We start from the raw sequence: 8852 nt of genomic DNA on the forward strand, positions 1-8852 counted from the left end.
ATAGAGCACACTCCTTTTCCTCCACTTAAGATTAGAGAAATTTTTTTAATGAAGTATTTATTGTATGTTTTGTTTTGTATGATACAATTTAAAAAAATCATACAAAACATTATTTTCAAAAAACAAATCTCGTCCTAAAATAATATATGGATTAAAATTTAATATTTAATTATTATTTATAATTTAAAGTTTTCGAACATATCTTCATAATCTTGCACAATCTTTGTATATTTGACATCTGCATTTCATTTAGGAATAATAGTGCTATTAATTGTGTAATTTGCGAGTCTTTTATTGACAATATAATATTTTTAAGATATCAAATTTTGGACAACGAGAGTGCTATAATATTAACTACTTGTAGTCAACTTTCGAATTCAACCATAAGTATAGATGCGTGTCATTCGTACGTATTTTTGGTTGTATTTAACTCAAAACGATCAATAATAATTTTAAATTTTAACAAAATTCAACACATTCGAGCCATGAAAGATAGTTTTAACATCTCTAATAAAATAGTATATTTTTATATTTCTGTCAAATAAATCAAATAACGTTATCAGTAATAATTCAAATAAAGCTATATATCGTAATCTTATTATCATAAATAATTTTATATTCGATGAAACAAACGAATCAAAGAGGTTGACTTTGGGTTTGGGCTAATGAATGGGGTATTCCAATTGTAATTTGACAATTCTAAAGCTAAGCAATATAGAGGAGGGCTATCGTTTTGGCACGGAATAATATATACCTTATTGGGTTTCTACAACAGCAGCAGCAATGGCTAGACAAGCCTCACGACTCATTCGATCGTTGTCTTCCCAGTTATCCCCGCTCAGTTCCCTCTCCTCCTCTTCCTCTTCTCAATTTCTGACCCAGTCACGGGCTTTCTCGGCTGCTCCAGCGCCTCAGCCGACGGTTTTCGTAGACAATAATACTCTTGTTATTTGTCAAGGCATTACGGGAAAGAATGGCACTTTCCACACCGAGCAAGCCATCGAATATGGCACTAAGATGGTACTTCAAATCCGTATCTGACTTTTATCTCTTCAATTTTTCATGGATTTTTTTACCTTTTTCTTTATTAATATGAGAAATGGACCTCTTTTCTTCACTGCAATACTTGGGTATTGAGAGAATCCAGGAAAGTGAGACCTTTAGATGATTTGTTAATTCATGTCTGAGAACTGGGTTTAAGTTAGTTTTGTAAGATATTATGTAAAATTCTGCATATGGTAATGCTGCAATTTCCCATTATGTCTTTATGAATTCTGGGAATGATCCAAGGCTTCTTATTTAGTCCTTAATTTTCTCTAGTTTTTCTTTCGGCAGGTTGGTGGAGTTACACCAAAGAAGGGTGGCACAGAGCACTTAGGACTTCCAGTTTTTAATTCAGTTGCTGAAGCAAAAGCTGAAACCAAGGACAATGCTTCTGTCATTTATGTTCCTCCACCTTTTGCTGCAGCTGCTATCATGGAGGCTATGGAAGCTAAACTGGATCTGGTTGTTTGTATCACGGAAGGAATTCCTCAACATGACATGGTAATTGAATCAATGAGACCTTAGATGGAAAGCTGTTTGTTTACTTGTGTGCGTAAATTTTTTAGTTCTGTATTTTATTTCTGGAAATGAATTTGTATTGTGGTTGTCATTTTAGAAGTTGTCTCTGTCAGCTTATTTGCATTATGTGCACTTCCAAGGGCGTGAACAAAATGTGCACCTGTGACTTCTGTTTATACCTTTGGAGTGGTGATTTTGAAATGAGTTGTATGATCTTTTTTTTTATATCAAACCTGATGTCTTTGCACTGCAGGTCCGTGTGAAGGCTGCCCTGAATCAACAATAAAAAACCAGGCTAATTGGTCCAAACTGCCCTGGCATCATTAAATCCGGGGAATGTAAGATTGGAATTATGCCTGGATGCATCCACAAATCAGGTCGAATTGGAATTGTTTCTCGATCCGGCACTTAACATATGAAGCAGTAAGACCTTAATCTTTTGGATACATTTAACTTATAAGTTCCCTAGATTTCTTTCTTACTTCCATATTTGTGCATACTAGTCACCCTTTTAATATCTACATGCCTGATGATATGTCACCACTCACCACATGTTTTTTCCCCTTAAACCACCTAACCCATTTCTCAAGACATTTGAAGATGGGGTTTTGCTAGTCTGGCTGATCTTGTGGCCAAATTGCATGTCTTTGTATTTTTAGTGTCTCAGTTTTATCCACATGGTCTTCTCCTTCAAAGATATTTATCTATGTTACAGAAAACTTGGAGTGGTTCTCATATAACATTTATTTCTATTTAATGAAGAATAAATGTCAAAGAAGAATTTCTAGTGATCCATTTGATTTGATGGAAGTTGAAAAGTATGAATAGAATGAATCTTATGAAGTTTTCTTTGATACCTAAGTTAATCTTCCCTGTCCTTCTGTAGGTATATACATAGGTTCACATTTGTCGTATTTGAATCACCATAGAATTCAAGAAACTCATACAAAGCTGTGTCTTACACTAAACTAACACTGTTTTTCATCTGCTGATGGTATCTTTCTGGCCCTTCAGTAATTTGTGATAAAAGCATTTGTCAAATTATCCTGTAGTTTTTCAAACAACTGATGTTGGTGTGGGACAATCAACCTGTGTAGGCATTGGTGGGGATCCTTTTAATGGAACCAACTTCGTTGATTGTATGACAAAGTTCCTTGCTGATCCTCAGACAGAGGGTAACATTTTCCTAATTCAGTACTATTTGGGTTGTTAATTCTGTGGAACATATTGGATTAAAAGGTCTTGATTACTGTGTAGCTGTATGTTGTCTATTATGGATTTGGGATCCACGTCTGACTGAACCAAAGTTCTTTTCTTATTCTTTTTTTCCCTTCCATTTCTTGTTTCCAGCATTTGCTGTCATTTTGTCTCATTTACGCTTTCACTTTTCGGTTCAAGTATTCAGTGTCAGTTACTATTTGTGAAAAACTCTTTAAACTAGTTGCTAATAGGAATGCGTACTATATGATTATTGCGATTTCATTCAGGTATCATTCTAATTGGTGAGATCGGAGGCACAGCAGAAGAAGATGCTGCTGCACTGATAAAGGTAATATTCATACTTCAGCATGAAGGAACTAAGGACTCCTTGTTGCAGAAACTGATGTTGGTTTTTACTAACTGCTTGTGGTTCATATGTGGGGGGAAAAATAGTAGAATTCCATGCAGATTCTTAATTGTACTCAATATCAAATTTACTTTGTAAGAGTTGGTTTATAATTATAGTTCTTTACAGTTCAGCAGCCGACAGAATTGGCTTCTCTACTCAATTGTGTTAAAATTGAAGCATAAGATAGCCAGATATCTTCACATTTTTATAATCGTACTGTTATATTTTAGCAACCGTCCTATTTTGCACTGATGTTAGTATTGTTGAACCTTCTTTTATGTCATTTCTACTGCAGTTGCATATAAGTAAAAACAGTTGGATAATATTTTCCCGTCCCACTCGTAGATTTAACATCTGCTTTTGTTTTTATAAATGGAACAGGAAAGTGGGACTGAAAAGTCAATTGTTGCCTTCATTGCCGGACTTACTGCTCCTCTGGGACGGCATATGGGTCATGCAGGAGGTAAGACATTGCTTTCATGTTTTGCTTATTACCTTATGATTGCAGTTGCTAGTATTTTATATCTGCTGGACGACCTCTTGCATAAGCTAAAATATAGTAGAATTAAAAGAACCGCTTTATACTGGAAAAGGAAATTGTTCAACCTATTATAATGATCAAGATATCGCATTTTCACATTTTAGTTGAAAGGTAAATTATTACCATTGTTCTTAACGTATTTATGCTTGTATTGAAGTTGGGAGGATACACAATTAGAATTGACTATTGTGGGCATGGTTGAAAAGGAAAAACGAACCGGAGATTGAAAAGTTTGGACCTTTGGTTCCCAGTTCAATCAGCTAAAAGATTAGAAAATATAAATTCATAAAATTAAGGAAATTGTATATAAAAAAAGAAAAATTAGGAAATATCCCATGTACAAAAAGCCAAGGATGAAAATGAATCAAAATATAAATAAAAATCTAAATTTGTTGTTGTGAAATACGGTATGGGTTTGTTTCCCCTTACAATTTTGGCTGGTTCTATAATTTTTCAGTTCAACTCAAATGATTGAACCACCGAGCAACTAGTTCTCGGTTCAAGGTTTAACCAGCTAAACCAACCAGTCCAGTCTGTTCTCTACTACGTCCATGATTGTGGGATATTATCTAAAAGTTTATGTACTTGTATATTTGTACAAACAGCTATAGTATCAGGTGGGAAGGGCATGGCTCAGGACAAAATCAAGACTCTAAGGGAAGCCGGTGTGACGGTCGTGGAATCACCTGCAAAGATTGGTGCAGCGATGCATGATGTTTTCAAGCAAAGTGGTCTCCTCAATTAGCCCCGCCCTTTTGTTTTCTTCTTCTCCAGAAAATGGAGAACCTTTTCCTGATTAAGTTTCAGGTGGACACGATTCATATATTTCCATTGGTTTTGTTTTTGGTCCAGAACTGTTTTATACTGAAAATGAGGGGAAATAGAGTATCATCCCTTCATGAAACCATCATTTGGCATAAAAAAGGCCACACTTTTACCATTATTCTGTCAACTGAGTTTAATTATTGATGAAAAAAATAAAAGTGGAAAAGTTTTTTTTTCGTAAATAAATTCACCCTCTAACATGAAATATTGCGTCCATACTGGATACAACACGTTGAGAGTGTTGTTCATGAAAATTTAGACATGACATTGGGAGTGTCGTGTATAAACTTTATATACGACACATTGAGATATCATAAATAAAATATTGGACATGGTAAACTGAGTGTTGTGGATAGAACCTTAAACACAACACATTGAGACTGTCGTGGATAAAACATTGAAGATGCATGGGGTGTCGTAAAACCCTTAAATTTCTGATGTCTAAACCAATTATTGACCTAGAAGTTGAATCAACTCGGTTGAGGACCTTCATTGTGAAATTAAACAATTTATACTTGGTAGAGAAGTCAAGCATGTAAAAGGGCTTCTTAAATGGTTATTTAACCAAAATAATGGAAGTAGAAAGTGACTCATACCAAACAAATCGAGGGGCATACAAAGAGAAGAACTACAGTCATAGATAGGCCAACATCACGAACAACCCACAACCACATCAACAAAATTAATCAGACGAAGAGACAATGTAAGAAGGGCAACCATAAAGGACCGACATACCGTCGAATTCACAACGAAGATCAAGTCATCCTAATTTATCTACAAGTCCATGTTTTATTAAAAATAAGAATTTTGGGTCTGTTAGATATAGCCTCTTCCTTGAATAAGAATTTTGGTGAAATTAGAACATTTAAAGAGAAAATAGGCACAAAACAAAGATAACATGAAATTGATAATTATTACTCTCAACGTGATAACGTGAAACTTCTTTTATTGATATTTGGTGACGAAGTGAGGCCGCATGTAAGTACAATCAATTATGTTCAAATAACAATAAATTTTCATGTCCGTTGAATGCCTAAGGCTACTTAATTTTAATAACAATAAATACTGATATTATATAGATTTAAACCTATTAATAACATTATAAAAATATATGACTAAATTATGTTAAATTAGAGTAGACCATTTGAATTTTATTACAATAATAACTTATTGAGTTACGTTAGTGATCAAAGAGAATATTATTTTCTCATGAGGTTTTAGATTTGTACAATTGTGTCTGTAGGGTGTGTTATCAATTATTAAGAAAAATTATAAACCCATAATACCTTATAATCATCATATACTATAAAAAAGGGCTTAATATAAAAACACGAGTCTAAACTATAATATTTTTCTCATTTAGGCGTCAAAAATATTTCTCGATCAATCTAAGTGTCTAACATTATAAACTTTATCATTTTAAGTGCCTCGGCCATTACGGTCGTTAAAAATTTTCGTTAAATGACAAGTGTCACATTGATGTTGAAAATTTTATTTACAAAAAAATCTTAAAATTTTATATTTTTTACGAAAAAGACCCCAAAAGTTTCTCAAATCTTAAAAAATCCAAATTTTTGAAAACTCTAATTCTAATCCTTACGTCCAAGTCGGATCGTCGTTTCTCAACATTGGTGTCGATCAAACCTCCACCAGAACTTCCACCTGACAACCCAAAACTCAAAAACCAACATCTCCGACAAAGAAAAAGACAAAATCAAAAACCCAAACTTTGAAAAATCACGACACCCAAATGACTTGACGCTGTGTACGATGATAAGGGTGACGATTATCGACAAGGGAGATGCCAAAGTTGGTGGAGGCAGCGACGACCATGGTTGGCCATAGAGATGATAAGTTTAATGTTATGGATTTTAGGGTTAATTTTAGGAATTTTTAAGGATTTGAGGTTTTTTTTGTTGTTGTAGTTTTAAAGAAATTAAAGTTTTTTATAAATATAATAATTTTTTAATGTTTTTAAAAATAATTTTTTTTTAAATTACTTGAATGCAACACTTGTCGTTTAACATATTTTTTTTAAATGTTTGTTACATACAAGACACTTAAAATATAACATTTGTAACGTTAACACTTTGATTAATTGAAATATAGTTTAGTCTCCTAAATGAGAAAAATGTATAGTTTAGACATTTTTTATATTAAGCCTAAAACATTACAAAAAAAATTAAAACTATGATTATACTTTATCTAAAATATATAATATTCGATATTCTTTCTAAGGGTTTTCAACCTAGTTTTCTCTCTTTTCTCCGTGCCACCACTAATTCTGTTTTTAATCTATTTTATTGGCGGCAATGTCAGTTTTAGTGCTGGTTGCCGACTGCCGGTATTTATTATTTTCTTTTATTTTATCATATCATATATTTGTTTTTTTCTTATTTTTTATTTTTTAAGAACTTTGTCTGCATGACACGTTTTCCTCTACCCTAATGGCACGTCTATCCCAACCTTTTGACATATATTTTGTCGTTTGACCGTTATTTTTGTTTATTGTTTTTCTCAAGAATAAATTTGACATCACAACTACTGATCAAGATGACACTTATTTGTTATCAAGCTGATCTCCCTACTTTGAACCCTTGGATTGTATTTGGATACGTGAATTGCAGTCGTAGATAGTTTTCTCACGTCAATAGCTTGATTTCCTTTTGTGCGCTTGTCAAAGCAGTTAGATTTGTTCGTATCTACCTTTTTATTTGAGTTTATTTGGTTAGATTCTTAACTTTTTCTTTGTATGGTCTTAAGTGACTGGTTTTTTTTGTTGGTTATAGGAAAATGTTTATACTATGTATTTAGCTTATGGTTATGATCGTAAACCGTCATTATAATTTAGATATTTTTCTATTTTTAATAAAACTAACTACTTTATCTTATAAAAGAATATTGGTAATTATGATAAACATAAGACTAACCGTGCGTGTGACGTTGTAACTTAAATAATTGAGGTTGAGCAATGACAATGATAGACTTTGGGGGACCAATGGAGAGCAATAGCAACCTGCTTTCGGAAAACCTAATTAGCATCGTCTGTGTAGGGCTCCTTACTAAAACTGGGCTGAGACAAATGATGTGATCAATTCAACATCCAAAAACCCTTATCGACTCAACCAACCATTTTCAATTATGTAACCATTAGATATTAAAATCACTGCGTTCCTTATTAAAACAAGAGATGGAGTTAACTTCAGATATTACATTTAAACACCTCTTACTGCATGTTACCCTTTGGGTTTTGGGAGAGTTCTTATAGTTTATTCTTGTATATTGTTATACCATTCCTGTTTTTTCTCTGTAAAATTGATCTTCGCACATAATTTTCTTTATAAAAAAAAACTTATCCGCAAACGAGACCCCAATAAAATATCTCTAGATATAGGGACTTGGAGCCTTACACCTCTTGAGAAGGCACGATTCTTCGACATGACTCACGTGATTTATTAGAATTAAAATCAATTGATAATTGATCACCCACCAATCTACGAATAACTATCATGATTGAACGTATGACTCCAACACTAACGTCATTATAAAATTTCTCGATTAAGACCGAGAAAAAGGAGCTAGAACATCTTTCTCTACTCTTCTCTCTTCTACCTTCTTATGGAGACAAGATCCAAACACCAGTCAATAGTCGCTCGACCACTGATTGTGGGTATTTGTTCAAATCAAAAGGAGTGAACCACTAATGAACGATGTGATCCATTTATTCCCATCAACAATTGACCGAGATTGAGAGGAATTAAAACCTCTTGTTTCACCCCTCTCTTTTCCATTTCTTTTTGGAGACAAAAGATCCAAACACTAGAATAATCAATAATCCCAATTACTAAATATGATTCTTCACTTAAACTAGAAAAGGGAATAGTCTATAATAGATAAAATTCAATTATTTCTATGAGCGTATATATTAACAAGTTATATGATACATACCTATTGATTCTTAAGATTAAGTATTAAAAGAAACATTGTTACTCTTGTCGGAATTCAAAAAAAAAATTATCTTTGAATCGATCAATTTTAATTTAATTTATTCATGTAATTACTTTTCCATGATGATAAACTTGTGGAGTTTTTTAATTTCGTTACTAGTATTCATTATAATATATATATATATATATATATATATAACAATATTAGAATCTTGTTTGTGGAATATTTTTTTCACTGTGAGATATAATCCTATAATAATATTAAAAAAAATTATTTCGAATTAAAGTAAAACAATCAAACACTAAATTTCAACATAATAGGAAAATCAAAATCATGATTAGATCTTTTTATAGATATTAGATGTTT

General features: G+C 32.6%; 1 pseudogene; it reads left to right on the plus strand.

The window, feature by feature from the left end:
• The first annotated feature begins 772 nt into the window (after positions 1 to 772).
• On the plus strand, positions 773 to 4690 carry LOC120178550 (annotated as a pseudogene).
• Positions 4691 to 8852: the final 4162 nt, after the last annotated feature.

This window comes from Hibiscus syriacus, unplaced genomic scaffold (assembly GCF_006381635.1).
Source record: "Hibiscus syriacus cultivar Baekdansim isolate YM2019G1 unplaced genomic scaffold, ASM638163v2 tig00003507_pilon, whole genome shotgun sequence".
NCBI classification, from domain to species: domain Eukaryota; kingdom Viridiplantae; phylum Streptophyta; class Magnoliopsida; order Malvales; family Malvaceae; genus Hibiscus; species Hibiscus syriacus.